The sequence below is a fragment of the Arachis ipaensis genome, chromosome B7, assembly GCF_059453495.1.
Source record: "Arachis ipaensis isolate K30076 ecotype BB chromosome B7, ASM5945349v1, whole genome shotgun sequence".
In the NCBI taxonomy this organism is placed as follows: domain Eukaryota; kingdom Viridiplantae; phylum Streptophyta; class Magnoliopsida; order Fabales; family Fabaceae; genus Arachis; species Arachis ipaensis.
Window position 1 is genome coordinate 13,955,617 of NC_142442.1, and position 18,925 is coordinate 13,974,541.

Here is an 18,925-nt window from a genome sequence, read left to right on the forward strand (position 1 = left end):
TAACTTCAAAACCCAAATCACAAAGTTGACTAACACTAAGCAAATTATGTTTCAAGCCATGTACAAGGAGAACATCATTTATACAAGAAGAAAAGTTTTTACCAACTTTCCCAACAGCCACAATTTTTCCTTTTGCATCATCACCGAAAGTGACAAGTCCTCCATCATAGTCATCAAGCTTTATGAAGAAGGTTGCCTTTCCGGTCATATGCCTAGAGCATCCGCTGTCCATATACCACACATTTTCCTTCCTTTTGGATGCTAGGCACACCTACAAAACAATGCTTAAGTAACCTTAGGTATCCAAATCTTTTTGGATCCTTTTACGTTAAACCATCTTCTATGTCCTAAGCCATTGTAATCAAAAACAATTTTATAAACTTTGTCACCAACCATTCTTTCACCGAAAAAGCATTGAATGGGAAAGTGTCCATTCCGATTGCATAGTCTACAAAACCTTGGAGTTGCCTTTTTGTTAAAGTAGGTGGGATCTTGAAATCTTGTGTCATTAGAAGATGAAGCAATATTTTCAAAATGTGAATTTTCAGATTTATGAAACCCCAACCCAGCCTTATCATAAAGAGGTTTTTGACTAGCCAAGATGTGATTTAAACTTTCAGAACTTTGTGTAAATTTGGCCAAGTCTTCCTCAAGTCTTTTAACCTTTTTAAGCAACTCTTCATTTTGTTTAAAACAGTCCACATATGCAAGAACACAATGGTTACTTTCACAGCTCCTAACTTGGGCTCTTAACTGCTTATTTTCTTCAACAAGATCACAAGCAGTTTCGGCCTCTCTCACTTTTTCTTTTAGAAAACTATTTTCGGCCTTAAGAATGGTAATTTGCTGTTCAAGTTCTTGATTTTCCAGCAGAAAACATCTTATTTTTTCAGAAAGGTGGTCTATCATAAGATGGAGATCTTCAGTGTTAGGGTTATGAAAGACTACCTGATCTATGTGGTCTGCCATGAGACATGTTTGTGACTTGGTCTCGGTTTCTTCATCATCATCATCAGAGTCATTCTCCAAGTCTTCCCATGTGGCCATCAGTCCTTTCTTCTTTCCTCTTTTCGGCTTTTCCTCCTTTTTCAGCTTGGGACAATCAGATTTGAAATGCCCCATTTCCTTGCAATTATAGCTACCTTGCTAAGGTCTTTCTTTATTCTCCTTGTGCTGCTGCCTTTGCCTCTGAGCTTAGCCATTTTCCTGAATTTTTTTGCAAATAAAACAAACTCATTTTCAGAAGAGTTATCACTGGATTCATCATCCAGAGGGTTAGTCACAGAAGAAAATGCAATTCCTTTCTTTTTTGTATCCTTTTTCAAATAGGTATTTTCAAAAGCAAGAAGATTTCCTCTCAAATCATCAAGTGTCATGGAGTCTAGGCTACTGCTCTCAGAAATAATTAAAGCTTTAGTCTCCCACTCTTTTGTGAGACATCTCAACACTCTTCTTACTAGCACAGAATCAGAATGTGTAATTCCCAGAGCATCTAAGCCAACAATGATAGCATTGAACCGTTCGAACAGTTCATCAATGGACTCTCCTTCCTTCATTGCAAACATTTCATATTCTCTATTTAGCATATCTGTCCGAGTCTTCTTGACAATGGTGGTTCCTTCATGGGTGATTTGCAATTTGTCCCAGATTTCCTTTGCCGTTGTGCATCTTGATACCCGTCGGTACTCCTCGAAGCTGATAGCACAATTGAGCAGATTTATTGCCTTGGCATTTAACTCCACCTTCTTACTATCTTCCTCGGTCCATCTTGCTTCTGGTTTGAGAGAAACAACTCCTTCTGCACTTGTGGTAGTTGGAAATTGAGGCCCTTCGAGAATAATCTTCCAAAGTCTGTAATCCACTGCTTGTACGAATATCTTCATCCTCTCCTTCCAATAGGTATAATTTTTCCCATTGAAAAGAGGGGGTCTGTGGCTTGATTGTCCTTCAGTTAGATTATAAGACACCACATTTGCGCCACTGTTTTCTGCCATGAGGATCTTTACTCCAAGCTGCAAAGCTTGATCTCTTTGAGACCAAGCTCTGATACCAATTGATGGTTTCAGTGGCTAAGAGAAGGGGGGTTGAATCTTAGCCCCCTTTTTTACGTTGCTAACACTTGCTGAACTCAGAGGAGACTTTTCTGTTTTTGCTCGTCACTGGACACGAGCAACTTTGTTTTGTCTCGTCCCTAGCCACGAGACTTTTCTTTTTGTCTCGTCACTTGGCACGAGATAATATTAGTTTTTTTGCTCCTGTGCAGTAGAAATAGAAATGTAGGAGAGAAGAGTTGAAGATTACACCCAGATATATCCTGGTTCAGCTGCTAAGTGCAATGCAGCCTACATCCAGTCTCCATCACAAACATGATGGAATTTCACTATAATCAATCTGATTACAACTTGTAAAGTGCTAACCCAACTTACAAGGGGATTCCTACAGAATCATGAAACACAACATAGATGAACAAAGGAACTCTAAGACATCTATGGCTTTTTCTTTTAATTTTGCACTCTCTGCCTTTTTCCGCTCTATGGCTTTTTCATTACAAACCTCACTGTTTGTCTTTTACCATGAGACTCAAGACATGACAAAATTAAACAGAAAAATACAAAACAGAATACATTGAAGGAGAAGAGAAAACTGTTAGCTCAGGTAGCTCTGAGAACACTGTGCCTTGCACTCTCAAATTTTCTCCTTGCTTCAAACAGTGGCTGTCAACCCTTAATATAGAAGAGGGGAGCCTCCACTTATTGAAGCCAAAACCGAACCAACTTCTTCCTCCTTCAACAAAACCGGTTCGGCCACATAGAGAGAGAGAAGAGATAACCATGCATTAACCAACATGCAATTACCTCTAGTCCTTTCTTGATCATCACCCTTCATCAATCCGAGCTCTCCATCCTTGGCTTGCTCTCCAAGATGGAATTCTGGCCCTTGATGCTTCATGATGATGATGACTTTATCTGCTTCAATCTCTGCCTTCAACCATCACTTCGCCACTCTAGCTACTCCCTGTGGTGGTTGAGCAGAATCAAAGACAAGCCATGCTTCAAGAATCTCCCTTGCTGGCCGAGATCTTCTTCTTCCTTTTTGAGCATGCAAAGCTCAAGATAACCTCACCAAATCTGACCATATTTGGTAAGTATCTTAGCCACAGCTCATTTTTATTTTAGTATATTTTCTTGCCATCATTAGCTTGATGGTCTTGATGCATGCAGCTTCTTCCTTCTGTTGGTTGAAGAACATTTCTTCTATTATTTCCTGGACAAGGACCGAAGAAAGAAGAGAAGCAAATTGAAAGAAGAAAGAGAAAAGCAAAGCTATGAGAGTTATGAAAGATAAATTAATTAGGTGCATTTCTCCAAGCTTGTGAAGTAGCGTGTAAGCTACTTTTGATTGCCATCAAATCACTTGACTTTTTCTCTTTCATATTTCCAAGGACTGCATTAACCTTACTTGATAAAATTTGAATTCCATTACAAGTTAAGAGAGTGAAGTCCGTTGGAAGCATGCCACCTGATTCAATGAGTTGGGTTTTCATCATTGTTTCCCAATTCTATTTTTCTTTCGGACCATGCATGCAAAATAACTTGGGATTAATGATAATATTTAGGTTCTGGCCCAATAGTCAACATTTGCTTTCCTGATAAATTTTGTAACGGATCAAGCATAGGAAGCATTCATCAAAACTAGATATGGGCTTATAATAACATTGAATTTGGCCCAATAATTAATTCAGCCATTTGATAGGAAACATATAGCTCGGCTGATTTTTAATTTGGGCTTGCAACATTTTATTTTCCGGCCCAATAAAAAATCCTGCACAGCAAAATTAACTTAATTAACACATGATTAGATTAATAATTTTGCTGTTAATAATGTTTGATCATCATCAAATTAGTTTAGAGTTTTCCAAACTCATCAAGTATGATTATATTTCAACCTTGTAATGATATTATGACTATTATCTTGTGTCTTCTCCCTCCTTGTGGTCCTTATTTGAAGCATGCACAGAAAACTGAAGAAAGAAAGCAACACCTATACCATTTCCCTTAATTTCAGATACCTTCAAACCATTATTTTTACCACCAATCCATCTGTGTAATCTCTTAAACCAACCCAGTTCATGTTCTGTTGAACTGTTTTCGGTGTTTGGTCCTTTAGATATGTTTTCACATTCATTTTAAATCTATAAGTGGACCCTTTGACAAAAATCTCTGATGTTATCTTGAGTGGTATTTTCTTCTTCCTATATGGCTCCGGTAGCTTGTAGTCTCCACCAGGAAGGTGCAACCAATATAAGTTTCTTCATAAAACTCTGTTATTCGATTTGTTGTAGAGTTTGAGCAAAAGAAAGTAGACCGGCTTTGCGTGTTCTGACTTGGGATAGTCCATCTTGAAAATAGGTGTTACTGTTTTAGGAAGCATAGTGAAGCTTTCATGAACTTTGTAGTATGAACACATTCCATCTAGATCCCACACTGAAGCTTCGATAGCCATATTAGACAATTTCTCTGATGTAGTATTAACAGCCTGTTTAAAGAAGAAAAATATAAGAAAAATTAAAGCAAGACCTTCCAGAAACTATTCAGAACTGAAAAATCTTGATGATTTGCAGATATATCCTTTTAGCTTGTTCCCATTTGCTTCCTATCTCAATTTTCATTTAAGAGACAAGGGAGTATTTTTGTTTTTGTTAATAATGTGTTATTTTCTTTCTCATCTTATTGAAAGGACAACTTTAGTCTTAGTCTCTTAGTTACTTACTTCTATAAAGTATGTATCTAGATTAAGCTGTACATGAATTGGCTCTGCAGTGCATCGACAGCCATAGTCGAGAAGATGACCATAAAATTGACCTCTCAGACAAGTCCAAGGATTTTGTGTTTTCAAAATCAATACACCTGTATTATATGTAGTTTACAAGTTGAGCCTGAAAAGATCAGTTAGAAAAAAAACACCCCGCAACTGCACAACAAAGATAAGATCATGGAAAACTCAACATGAATGAGTGGCTACCAGATAAAAGTTTCTCATACCTTAAAACAAAAATCATCAAGATCCTTCGCTATACCATAGAGCTGAATCTGATCATGAACCTTGGTTGGTTTTGAGTATGGAATGTATTTAAGGTATTTCCAAATGGGATTTGGAACTACTTCTACATAACCATTGGAAAGTTCATTAAATAATGGTATCTGCCATCCTTCTGGAGGCATTGTGGCTCTTATGGTAGCAGCAACTGGCATTCCTACAGTAGAAACTATCCTTGAATTACTACAGGTTTTCCATTTTCATTTACATGATTAAAAAATGGATGAAGTTTCAGAGCAGCATTTATATCTTTTGGTGGAATCTGTTCATTTCCACCAACCCAAAGTGCAAGACTAGCATGATTTCTTAAAAGTTTGATTGTGTCTCTTACACAAAACAAGAAAACATCATGGTCACTTAAACATGTATTCGCATCTTAAATATAAAACCTCAGATCATCTCATCTACAATTTAGAGGCGTATATCCATGAAGCTAATTGTATTTTGTTAAATCCAAAAGCTGCACTTTAGAGGAGTCAAATCCAACATTTCTTAGTGTCACTTAAACATTGAATATAGCAGCAACTCTGTTATAAAGCCTGGCCAACTACTAATTGCTGAGTTTACTACTTATTTCAACAGAATTGTGGAGAGTATTGGCAAAGGAGTCGCGAACCTGAAGGCCGGAGATCATGTGCTTCCAGTATTCACCGGTGAATGTGGTGAATAACCACTTTGTTGGCACGTCTGATTTCAAGACCTAACACAAGCTAATTCCTCACTCTCACTAATCACAAGTTCACTTAATCAATAAGCTTTTACCACAGTGACCTCGTATATATATATATATATATATATATATATATATATATATATATATATATATATATATATATATATATATATACTAACACTTAGCCTTTTTCACATAAACTGAAATTCATAATGTAAATTTCTCACCTAGCTTAAGACAGAAAATTAAATTTTAAGTGTAATACATGAGAAAAGAGATGATGCTCTGTGCTTCTACAATACTTCCTTAATCACCACTACAGACGTGGTCGATGCAAATTTAGATTTGACTTTTCGCTTTTGAGTAGCATTATGTGGCTGTTGGTGTATCATAACTCATGATTCAATTGGCCCATCTTCTACGGTATCACTCTGTTACTTCCACTTTTTAAGCTTCTTCTGATGATAGGACTATTGCACAACAAAATAGTAAAGAACTTTTGGTCTCTTTTTGTGATTTCAGGATAAAAAGGTATGTCTATTGTCAGAAACAAATATTTATGTACTTGATTTGCTCCAACACAATCCTAAATCCTAATCACTTTCTTGCTTTTGTTGTGGTAACAGCTTTTTGGGCTTCCTCTTGCTCTTTGCTTATCCATATCTGCTTCAGTTTTCTTCTTCGTAATGTGAACTAACATATACATTATTGCTTCCTTCTTTGTATAAATATAAATAAAATGGAAGAAATATACTCTAGCAATATAATATTAATCTAATTGGACATGTTCTTCAGATTTCTAGGGTACATCAAACATGTCATTAGCTCCACCATGGCTCTATCTATTCAGAAATCTTTGGAACCGCTCAGAGTTCCCGGAGCTCCAAGATGGGCCGATGGATTATGTTACTCATCCTTAGGATATAAACAAAGTTGCATACAATTGGAAACGAGGGAAGCAGGCTCCTTTTAGAAAGCTGTTAAGGCCATTTAGGTAAAGTAGTAGTTGTTAGGTTATGTCATGGCCCAAAACGAGCCATGACCAGCGCTCAGGAAAATAATCCCTAGCAAGCCTAACCGACTCAACGATAAATTGAATAAAAAAATAACAAATATTTGAAATAGAAAATTACAGTTTCTAAAATGAATAATTACATATTCTTAATAAAAGATAAAATAAATAAATATGGATGGATCCTGCCTGTGACATATGGAGCATATACATCTAGGAACTCGACAAAAATAGATACTCATTGCAGATCGTGACTCTTGATTAGAAAATCTCACATAGTCAAGTATTTGTTCCTGAAAAATATTTTCAGAAAAAAAGGGGTGAGTTTTGCAACTCAGTGACTAGACAATACATCTATAATCCACATGAGACCATATAAACATTATTATCAAAGTAATTTAAATTAGAAAATAGCAGTTGATAATAATAAGTGAATCAATAAGGGAGTTCTCATACAGAAATCAAATCAAAAGTCCACACATGGGCGGCTCCACCTCTATGGGTAGCCCTTTCCTCTTGTGTGTCCTAACAGAATAACAGATCTAACGTGTGGCCTACACGTTAGGCTAGCAACACCCCTGCTAGCTGGAGTCTGAGTCAGATGCATCTAAGTTAACGTCATAACCGCCGTTAACTACGGTTTTCTAATACGAGCCTCCCAAACCAATTCAAAACATATAGTTTCAAATACAATGAATCTTCAATCTCTCAAACATATAAGGTATCGAATCAAATCAATCAGATAATATTTTTTTATCAGAAATCTTTTCAAATCATACTTTCTCAATCATAAAAACATATTTCATAATTTTAAAGTGAGTGCCAACAAATACTTTAATGTTTCAAAAGTATATATTCGAATAAAATTAATATTTTAAAATAAGATAAGGCTTTATCAAACATATATATATAGTCTCATGTAAATTTCTAAAGTATGAATTTTATAAAAATAATTATTCAGCTATAATAAATCAATTATTCTAATCAAATCAAAGTTCTTCAATAACAGTTTTATAAATATAATTAAAAACTCTAAATAGCATAAACCAAAAGCTTAACGGTTATAAATGTAAAGCCTACTCACAGCATGGTCCTAACGGACCGAAGAGACCAAACCCAGAGTGTCGAATTCAAGATAAGGAGGATTGAAGTAGAATAAAACGAATGAGCGCAGAATTTGGACCGGAGTAGCGACAAAATGGAGCTGACGATAGTCCCAAAAATCTAAAACAGGCAAAACTAAAATCGAATTAAAACAAGGACAAGACAGATTAATTGGTGGCATAATAGGACATGAAAGCTAGAGCAGAATCAAGGAAAAAGGCTGGACCGGGATAATGACAGGAACAGTTCAACTCCAGTGGCAACGACGACTTGGTTCAGGTACATCCAAACGGCGACAGGAACAACGCAGCAGCGGATGTCCCTCCTTGGAGTTTCTTGGTGGCAGAGGCGCGGCGGCCATAGCAGCAGCAGCAGCGGAGTTCCAACGGCGGCAGAACCTCCCTGCGACCACTTCTCTCTCCACGCGCGTTCTGTTTCTCTCCCAGCGACAGATCTGGCGGCGCGAAACGGAGGCACGAACGGCCGCGATGGTGGCTGGGCTTGACGGCGACGACCCTTCCCGTGGCGGCTCTGGGTAGAACGGCGCGTCTTCCCTCTGTTTGCAAACCTCCATGGACGACAACGATGAAGACCTCGACGGTGATGACGGCGACACGAGACGGTGACGCCTCCTTCTCCTTGCACGGCTCTCTCTCCCTCGGTTCTGGCCTTCCTCGCGATGACACCACGGCGGCGACGGTGGCAGTGATGCCCACCGGCGCCACCTCCCTTCCTTCCTCTTCTCTTCCCTCTCCGGTTCTCCCCCTCTTCTCTTTTCCCTTTCTGTTCTTTTGTTCTGCTGTTGGAAGGGGTAAGGGTGGCTAGGGTTTTGGTGAGTGTGTGAGGGTGTGTGTTATGTCAAAGTTAGGGTTAGAATTTTGGTTTGGAAAAAAAAAAAAAGAGAAGGGTATTATAGGGATTTTACATTCTACCCTCCTTAAAAAAAATTTTCGCCCTCGAAAATTGATATAATCTGCAAGACTTTATTTGGTTTTAGCACTTTACCAAATATGTGAAAGAAGTATAAAGAGATGCAAAAGTTACAAGATAGGTTTTTGTTAAAAATATGCGGTTGACATTCACCGACTCACATTTTCTTGACAGCTCAGATGTACATAGCAATCTTCACTTCGTTCGTCAAACAACAATAACACTCCATTATATGTTCATCACAGAGTTCTTCTCCTTGAAAAACTGAATAACAGTTTTCAAAATTCTTAATTTAAAAGAAAGGATCACAAGCAACTCAAAATTTAGTCATAACTCCAAAGATTATCAACATAAAAATAAAAATTCAGATATCGCTTATCAAGTCCAAAACAAAGCATCTCATTTAGTAACTCAGTGAATTCATGCAATACAAAATTTCAAATACAGCTCTGTAAAGGAATTAGATAGTAATTCAAAACAAACACCAATCGGATCTTCTAAGTATTTCATGAAATATTAACATCAGGAATCATAGAGAACAACACAAAGACGAAAAAGATTAAAGCATGCATTCACAAAAAGGGGAAAGATTAGAACTAGCTACAAGGCAGGAATCGCGAACTGGAACCGAAACTGAAACTATTGCAAAAAACACGTTCGAGAAAATCTAGCAAAGGATAGGGCAAGATTGGGTACAAAAGGACAAGAGTAGTAAGAAGTGGCAGAGGCCAGATGATCACAGTAATCAGAAGATAACAATGACATAGAGGACAAAGAGGACATTCCTATAGGCCTTTGATAGTGCCACAACTTGTACAAATAGGCGCGCTTCTATTTATACAATTGTGATCCTACCATAGGACACTTGCTCCATATTACACAGATTAAACCTAAGCTCTGATACCACTTTGTCATGGCCCAAAACGAGCCATGACCAGCGCTCAGGAAAATAATCCCTAGCAAGCCTAACCGACTCAACGATAAATTAAAAAAAAAATAACAAATATTTGAAATAGAAAATTACAGTTTCTAAAATGAATAATTACATATTCTTAATAAAAGATAAAATAAATAAATATGGATGGATCCTGCCTGTGACATATGGAGCATATACATCTAGGAACTCGACAAAAATAGATACTCATTGCAGATCGTGACTCTTGATTAGAAAATCTCACATAGTCAAGTATTTGTTCCTGAAAAATATTTTCAGAAAAAAAGGGGTGAGTTTTGCAACTCAGTGACTAGACAATACATCTATAATCCACATGAGACCATATAAACATTATTATCAAAGTAATTTAAATTAGAAAATAGCAGTTGATAATAATAAGTGAATCAATAAGGGAGTTCTCATACAGAAATCAAATCAAAAGTCCACACATGGGCGGCTCCACCTCTATGGGTAGCCCTTTCCTCTTGTGTGTCCTAACAGAATAACAGATCTAACGTGTGGCCTACACGTTAGGCTAGCAACACCCCTGCTAGCTGGAGTCTGAGTCAGATGCATCTAAGTTAACGTCATAACCGCCGTTAACTACGGTTTTCTAATACGAGCCTCCCAAACCAATTCAAAACATATAGTTTCAAATACAATGAATCTTCAATCTCTCAAACATATAAGGTATCGAATCAAATCAATCAGATAATATTTTTTTATCAGAAATCTTTTCAAATCATACTTTCTCAATCATAAAAACATATTTCATAATTTTAAAGTGAGTGCCAACAAATACTTTAATGTTTCAAAAGTATATATTCGAATAAAATTAATATTTTAAAATAAGATAAGGCTTTATCAAACATATATATATAGTCTCATGTAAATTTCTAAAGTATGAATTTTATAAAAATAATTATTCAGCTATAATAAATCAATTATTCTAATCAAATCAAAGTTCTTCAATAACAGTTTTATAAATATAATTAAAAACTCTAAATAGCATAAACCAAAAGCTTAACGGTTATAAATGTAAAGCCTACTCACAGCATGGTCCTAACGGACCGAAGAGACCAAACCCAGAGTGTCGAATTCAAGATAAGGAGGATTGAAGTAGAATAAAACGAATGAGCGCAGAATTTGGACCGGAGTAGCGACAAAATGGAGCTGACGATAGTCCCAAAAATCTAAAACAGGCAAAACTAAAATCGAATTAAAACAAGGACAAGACAGATTAATTGGTGGCATAATAGGACATGAAAGCTAGAGCAGAATCAAGGAAAAAGGCTGGACCGGGATAATGACAGGAACAGTTCAACTCCAGTGGCAACGACGACTTGGTTCAGGTACATCCAAACGGCGACAGGAACAACGCAGCAGCGGATGTCCCTCCTTGGAGTTTCTTGGTGGCAGAGGCGCGGCGGCCATAGCAGCAGCAGCAGCGGAGTTCCAACGGCGGCAGAACCTCCCTGCGACCACTTCTCTCTCCACGCGCGTTCTGTTTCTCTCCCAGCGACAGATCTGGCGGCGCGAAACGGAGGCACGAACGGCCGCGATGGTGGCTGGGCTTGACGGCGACGACCCTTCCCGTGGCGGCTCTGGGTAGAACGGCGCGTCTTCCCTCTGTTTGCAAACCTCCATGGACGACAACGATGAAGACCTCGACGGTGATGACGGCGACACGAGACGGTGACGCCTCCTTCTCCTTGCACGGCTCTCTCTCCCTCGGTTCTGGCCTTCCTCGCGATGACACCACGGCGGCGACGGTGGCAGTGATGCCCACCGGCGCCACCTCCCTTCCTTCCTCTTCTCTTCCCTCTCCGGTTCTCCCCCTCTTCTCTTTTCCCTTTCTGTTCTTTTGTTCTGCTGTTGGAAGGGGTAAGGGTGGCTAGGGTTTTGGTGAGTGTGTGAGGGTGTGTGTTATGTCAAAGTTAGGGTTAGAATTTTGGTTTGGAAAAAAAAAAAAAGAGAAGGGTATTATAGGGATTTTACATTCTACCCTCCTTAAAAAAAATTTTCGCCCTCGAAAATTGATATAATCTGCAAGACTTTATTTGGTTTTAGCACTTTACCAAATATGTGAAAGAAGTATAAAGAGATGCAAAAGTTACAAGATAGGTTTTTGTTAAAAATATGCGGTTGACATTCACCGACTCACATTTTCTTGACAGCTCAGATGTACATAGCAATCTTCACTTCGTTCGTCAAACAACAATAACACTCCATTATATGTTCATCACAGAGTTCTTCTCCTTGAAAAACTGAATAACAGTTTTCAAAATTCTTAATTTAAAAGAAAGGATCACAAGCAACTCAAAATTTAGTCATAACTCCAAAGATTATCAACATAAAAATAAAAATTCAGATATCGCTTATCAAGTCCAAAACAAAGCATCTCATTTAGTAACTCAGTGAATTCATGCAATACAAAATTTCAAATACAGCTCTGTAAAGGAATTAGATAGTAATTCAAAACAAACACCAATCGGATCTTCTAAGTATTTCATGAAATATTAACATCAGGAATCATAGAGAACAACACAAAGACGAAAAAGATTAAAGCATGCATTCACAAAAAGGGGAAAGATTAGAACTAGCTACAAGGCAGGAATCGCGAACTGGAACCGAAACTGAAACTATTGCAAAAAACACGTTCGAGAAAATCTAGCAAAGGATAGGGCAAGATTGGGTACAAAAGGACAAGAGTAGTAAGAAGTGGCAGAGGCCAGATGATCACAGTAATCAGAAGATAACAATGACATAGAGGACAAAGAGGACATTCCTATAGGCCTTTGATAGTGCCACAACTTGTACAAATAGGCGCGCTTCTATTTATACAATTGTGATCCTACCATAGGACACTTGCTCCATATTACACAGATTAAACCTAAGCTCTGATACCACTTTGTCATGGCCCAAAACGAGCCATGACCAGCGCTCAGGAAAATAATCCCTAGCAAGCCTAACCGACTCAACGATAAATTAAAAAAAAAAATAACAAATATTTGAAATAGAAAATTACAGTTTCTAAAATGAATAATTACATATTCTTAATAAAAGATAAAATAAATAAATATGGATGGATCCTGCCTGTGACATATGGAGCATATACATCTAGGAACTCGACAAAAATAGATACTCATTGCAGATCGTGACTCTTGATTAGAAAATCTCACATAGTCAAGTATTTGTTCCTGAAAAATATTTTCAGAAAAAAAGGGGTGAGTTTTGCAACTCAGTGACTAGACAATACATCTATAATCCACATGAGACCATATAAACATTATTATCAAAGTAATTTAAATTAGAAAATAGCAGTTGATAATAATAAGTGAATCAATAAGGGAGTTCTCATACAGAAATCAAATCAAAAGTCCACACATGGGCGGCTCCACCTCTATGGGTAGCCCTTTCCTCTTGTGTGTCCTAACAGAATAACAGATCTAACGTGTGGCCTACACGTTAGGCTAGCAACACCCCTGCTAGCTGGAGTCTGAGTCAGATGCATCTAAGTTAACGTCATAACCGCCGTTAACTACGGTTTTCTAATACGAGCCTCCCAAACCAATTCAAAACATATAGTTTCAAATACAATGAATCTTCAATCTCTCAAACATATAAGGTATCGAATCAAATCAATCAGATAATATTTTTTTATCAGAAATCTTTTCAAATCATACTTTCTCAATCATAAAAACATATTTCATAATTTTAAAGTGAGTGCCAACAAATACTTTAATGTTTCAAAAGTATATATTCGAATAAAATTAATATTTTAAAATAAGATAAGGCTTTATCAAACATATATATATAGTCTCATGTAAATTTCTAAAGTATGAATTTTATAAAAATAATTATTCAGCTATAATAAATCAATTATTCTAATCAAATCAAAGTTCTTCAATAACAGTTTTATAAATATAATTAAAAACTCTAAATAGCATAAACCAAAAGCTTAACGGTTATAAATGTAAAGCCTACTCACAGCATGGTCCTAACGGACCGAAGAGACCAAACCCAGAGTGTCGAATTCAAGATAAGGAGGATTGAAGTAGAATAAAACGAATGAGCGCAGAATTTGGACCGGAGTAGCGACAAAATGGAGCTGACGATAGTCCCAAAAATCTAAAACAGGCAAAACTAAAATCGAATTAAAACAAGGACAAGACAGATTAATTGGTGGCATAATAGGACATGAAAGCTAGAGCAGAATCAAGGAAAAAGGCTGGACCGGGATAATGACAGGAACAGTTCAACTCCAGTGGCAACGACGACTTGGTTCAGGTACATCCAAACGGCGACAGGAACAACGCAGCAGCGGATGTCCCTCCTTGGAGTTTCTTGGTGGCAGAGGCGCGGCGGCCATAGCAGCAGCAGCAGCGGAGTTCCAACGGCGGCAGAACCTCCCTGCCAGTGGCGGAACTTGAAACAAAATTTTGGGGGGGCCACATAGAAGATAATTCTCAAAATACTTTTGATATGGACCCATTTAAGATAAGCTCGTCTAATCTCATCTCTCTGGTTTAGGTGATATTGCCAAATTTAAAGCCATTTTTCAGGGTCTCGTTCTAAAAAATTAAGGTCAAACTCATCAGATGTAACTATTTGAACTTTTGAAGGTTGTATCTCACTTTTTTCGTGATTCATTAAAGTATAAGAACTATCTATAGGTATTGATATTGTAAAAATTATATGTTCTCCTTCTTAAATATTAGGCTTCCTCTTAAAAAATGCATCAATTCTTTGATTTTTTTTATTATTATTTTATATAAAAATTTGAATATATATCATGTAGAATATGTAAAAAAGAAGTTAGAAGGATAAATATTAAAATTTATAATATTTATTAAATTTTTTTGTATCAATTTATACAAATACAATAATATTAATACTTATTGAATATTCTATTATTTTTTATCATATAAAAAATTAAATTAAATAAATAGTAAAATATAAAATAATATTAAATTAAATAAATAAAAATATCTAATTTTTTATATTTGAACTTAAAGGTAGAGAGAGGGTTGCTTATTGAACTTGTTCCTTGCGAGATAAAGCTTTCGAAGTGTGATCGGCTACAAGCTCCGTCAGGGGCTCGGAAGTATTCTCCTCGGAACTGAAGACCTCGGCGTGGAACCTGCAAAAAGGACTCCGACACTCAAGTTAGTGCTCGGTAATATAAACTTCAACAAGCAAAAGTAAAAATAAGGAATTTGTAGGGTTTGGTGCTATGAAGTCGTTTTTCCTAGTAGCTTATGATCACTGTTTTTCACTTGCCCCAGACGAGGTTTGCTCGTCTGTTTAAATAGACCGCGTAGTAAAGGAAGGTGGACGTTTGAGTAGTGTTTGGCTTTTTAGGGTTTGTTACCGGAAATCGATGTATGAGTTTGTTGATGTGAGATTCTTGGCACTTGCGACGTGTTTGACCTGTTCTCGATTGTGAGTTTTGTTAGCCGAGGATATCAGTAAGGTACAGAATTTATTGGGTACTTTAAGTCATAGTAAAGTATTTAAACCAATTGAATTATTTTTTATCTTTTGAAAAAGTACTACTAATTTTTTTATAAAAAGTTTGGGGGGGCCATGGCCCCCCCTTGTCTGAACTAAGCTCCGCCACTGCTCCCTGCGACCACTTCTCTCTCCACGCGCGTTCTGTTTCTCTCCCAGCGACAGATCTGGCGGCGCGAAACGGAGGCACGAACGGCCGCGATGGTGGCTGGGCTTGACGGCGACGACCCTTCCCGTGGCGGCTCTGGGTAGAACGGCGCGTCTTCCCTCTGTTTGCAAACCTCCATGGACGACAACGATGAAGACCTCGACGGTGATGACGGCGACACGAGACGGTGACGCCTCCTTCTCCTTGCACGGCTCTCTCTCCCTCGGTTCTGGCCTTCCTCGCGATGACACCACGGCGGCGACGGTGGCAGTGATGCCCACCGGCGCCACCTCCCTTCCTTCCTCTTCTCTTCCCTCTCCGGTTCTCCCCCTCTTCTCTTTTCCCTTTCTGTTCTTTTGTTCTGCTGTTGGAAGGGGTAAGGGTGGCTAGGGTTTTGGTGAGTGTGTGAGGGTGTGTGTTATGTCAAAGTTAGGGTTAGAATTTTGGTTTGGAAAAAAAAAAAAAAAGAGAAGGGTATTATAGGGATTTTACAGGTTAGTTACTAAAATAATGGAATTGGGAATGTAATTGATGGGAATAAGGGTAGTTGCCTGAGCAGTTAGTATAAGAAGGCATGCTGAACTCATTGTAAAGCAAATTTTGATGTTGAATAAAAAGACTGGAGAGTACCACCTCTCTTTCCTCTTGTAGAGTTCTTAAACTTAGCCTAATGGATGTTAATGGATGTCCTTCCATTGTCACAATTCTCTAACGCACTCATTCTTAATTTTGTCTCTTCTAGAATGTGAGATAGTCCTAGTATTTTCCAGTGAATGAACGCTGTTACTGTCAGATGCTGAGATGCTGCCCTTCTCCAATCTCCGGACTTTGCATGACATATCGCTTGATGCAAGATCTCCTTGTCATTTTCTTAAAATTTTAAAAACAGATTGTCCAAATTCCTTATAGACTAAGATGAAAAAAATGTATTATATCTTCACGTATTTTAACAATTTATTTTCAGTAATTCTTCCTTTCCAAATATTTATAGCCTCTATTGTCTACAACAATCGACAAAGAAGCATGGAGCAATCATTCTATCAAACCAAAAAGGCATGGATACTACATTTAACTACTAGACAATAGACATTGGCCACTGCGCATTAGTTGCTTCCATTATGCCACATATTTGAATATATTTTGGTTATCTCTGTCCCGTTGCAATGAGATGTTCAATGCGTTTCTTGATTGTTTTTATTTCAGGCTGCAAATCAAATACCAACATTTGCAAATTAAGATCAGAAAATAATTCAGCCAATACAAATTCACTCAAATTAGGAGATGCATGCATATTGCTATACCTTGAACAAGGGGCTTAACATCTCGACACACTTCGAAAGCAGTTGCTGATAGCCCAAAACCTTCCTGCTCTTCATAATGCGCACAATTGCAGCGTCAATGGTATACTGCCTATCCTTGTCGAGATCTTCAACCATCTTCCTTTTGTCCTCATGTCTGAAAACTAGCTATGAGATTGCAAATCAAATGTGACCTATGGATAAAACTAAGAACAAACCTTGATCCTCCTCATTTTGTCAGTAAATTTAGAGTTGTACTAGATGTCATTTGGAGATGTAGACTTTGTTTTGGGCTCCTTGTTAAGTATCTTATACTTCGAACAGGACAGCGAGTGGAGTAATCTACCGGCATCTTCGTGGCTCAAGTTCAACCGAGTCATAATCTCTGAATAGCTCAATCTATCTGCATTGTTGAATAGCAGCCTGTAAAGTACAAAATTTTCTGTTCATAAACATGAGTAATGAACTAATGATTGTTATGTACATACTTCCATTCTCTCCATGTTCAATGTGAAATTTCCCCCAAACTGTTGCTTTAGCATTGATAAAAGAATCCTCTCCTGCTCCTCATTAGTATCCGGGGTAAAAAGTAATCTGCGGGCAAGATTCTTCCTGCAATTATAGAATGCACAAATAAATAAATAAATAGTTCTTGTACTACAATATGGAGGCTAAAACAAATGTAAAAATTTACGATGATAAAAGTTTGACCTGCAATATTTTGCAAAATGATCCTTATCATTGATATAAACAAGCAACTTAACTACCTACAGGAGACTAAACAAATTTGTCAACACAATTCATAGCAATGGGAATCTGGTGAAGAAAATATAAAAATTACCTTGTCAAGATTTTCTTCAATTGCTTCATCACTCAGCCGATATTATCACAAAATGCAGCTAATAGTTCTGCAGTGGTACAGCCAGCAACACTTTTATTGCAAAATATCACAAATGCTTCCTTCAGTGCCTGTTGAGACAACCAAAATCAAATATATCATTTAATAACTAATTTTTTTTTATGATATTTAGAGTATTTGTTCTTCAAAGAAACTAACAGAATATCAAAATTGCCTCAAACCTTGTGAAACTTAGTATCAATCATAAAGCAATCATTGACATATGCCATATACTTGTCATGGGCCTCGATAATTTTTCTGATTAGTACCTGCTACATGACATGATTATACTTACAGCCTTACAGCTATTACTACAAAAAATTAAAAGAAAAAGGCATGGAAACTAACATGTCCGCGGATGCTAGACCCTCTTGCAGTCTGAAGTGAAGAAAAAAATTTTTTGTCGGCATTTAGATAATCAATGACTAAAGTCAGAATAAGATGCATAACTACTGCAGGTACCCCAACACATAAAGGGAATGCATATAAACCTGATTGTTAGCAACTTCTTCTTCCTGTTGGATCAATACCATACCTTCAGCTGTAATATGCTGCAATGGAAGCATAATCAACAATGCTATCATTGCAACAAGACTCTGAAAAAATAGTTGACTTTGATCCCAAACAATAAAACCAAAGAAACCAACCTTGTTGAATAAAATGGCAAGAAGTCTCAAGCATCCAGGTATTTGCTGTAAAAGCCTATAGACTCTAGAGAGATCTTCCACCTACACATAAATCAAAATGGTCAACCAGATGCTCATGAATGAAATGATGCTGCCGGTATAAGATAGTAAAAAAAGTTGTTTCCAAGTCTAGGTACACTCTCTTCTCCCTTGGGAGGCTCAAACTACACTTTCATCCCCATTATTTTTTAAAAATTGCACACTTCAAAGATGAAAATGTGTACGATCCGGAGACTTTCCTATTTCTTGTCCTAGTTTACATATGATTTTCCTATTTCTGAGACTCGCATCAACAGCCAGTTTGGATCATGCATACAACACTACTATAGACTTTGGAACTTTATAAGAAAAAAATAAAGATTTGAGGGTGGAATCCAAAACTAAATAATGTACGAGTGATGAAAACTAATCAGCAGTTCGTGGGAGGAGTGTAATTTATAATTGTTAATAGGAGTTATTATTTATAATTGTTGACATAACATTGCTGTACTAAGAATATTTTGATCAATTAAAAATATTATTAAAAGGGTAATTTTCTTAATTCCAATACCTAATAAACAATGATAAATCATGCTCAAAACATCATATTGTCTTCCAAGGTACCAAATAGTCAATAGTATGAGTGATGAAA

At 37.2% G+C, this 18,925-nt stretch overlaps 4 long non-coding RNA genes and 1 pseudogene across 5 annotated transcripts; all 5 read right to left on the reverse strand.

The window, feature by feature from the left end:
• Positions 1-3,967: 3,967 nt before the first annotated feature.
• On the reverse strand, positions 3,968-5,731 carry LOC107606743 (mannosylglycoprotein endo-beta-mannosidase-like; annotated as a pseudogene).
• A 1,132-nt stretch (positions 5,732-6,863) lies between these two features.
• Positions 6,864-9,015, reverse strand: LOC148550384 (uncharacterized). The gene is made up of 2 exons (XR_015892255.1): positions 7,867-9,015; positions 6,864-7,075 (listed from the first exon to the last, which is right to left on the reverse strand). It is a non-coding gene; the product is annotated as an uncharacterized LOC148550384 (long non-coding RNA).
• An 807-nt stretch (positions 9,016-9,822) lies between these two features.
• LOC148550385 (uncharacterized) lies at positions 9,823-11,952 on the reverse strand. The gene is made up of 2 exons (XR_015892256.1): positions 10,804-11,952; positions 9,823-10,012 (listed from the first exon to the last, which is right to left on the reverse strand). It is a non-coding gene; the product is annotated as an uncharacterized LOC148550385 (long non-coding RNA).
• Positions 11,953-12,760: 808 nt separating this feature from the next.
• On the reverse strand, positions 12,761-14,160 carry LOC148550386 (uncharacterized). 2 transcript variants are annotated; one of them, XR_015892033.1, is made up of 3 exons: positions 14,000-14,160; positions 13,742-13,881; positions 12,761-12,950 (listed from the first exon to the last, which is right to left on the reverse strand). It is a non-coding gene; the product is annotated as an uncharacterized LOC148550386 (long non-coding RNA). The 2 variants fall into 2 exon arrangements; XR_015892032.1 differs by having other exon boundaries at positions 13,742-14,160.
• Positions 14,161-17,038: 2,878 nt separating this feature from the next.
• On the reverse strand, positions 17,039-17,689 carry LOC107606744 (uncharacterized). The gene is made up of 3 exons (XR_015892029.1): positions 17,552-17,689; positions 17,199-17,322; positions 17,039-17,113 (listed from the first exon to the last, which is right to left on the reverse strand). It is a non-coding gene; the product is annotated as an uncharacterized LOC107606744 (long non-coding RNA).
• Positions 17,690-18,925: the final 1,236 nt, after the last annotated feature.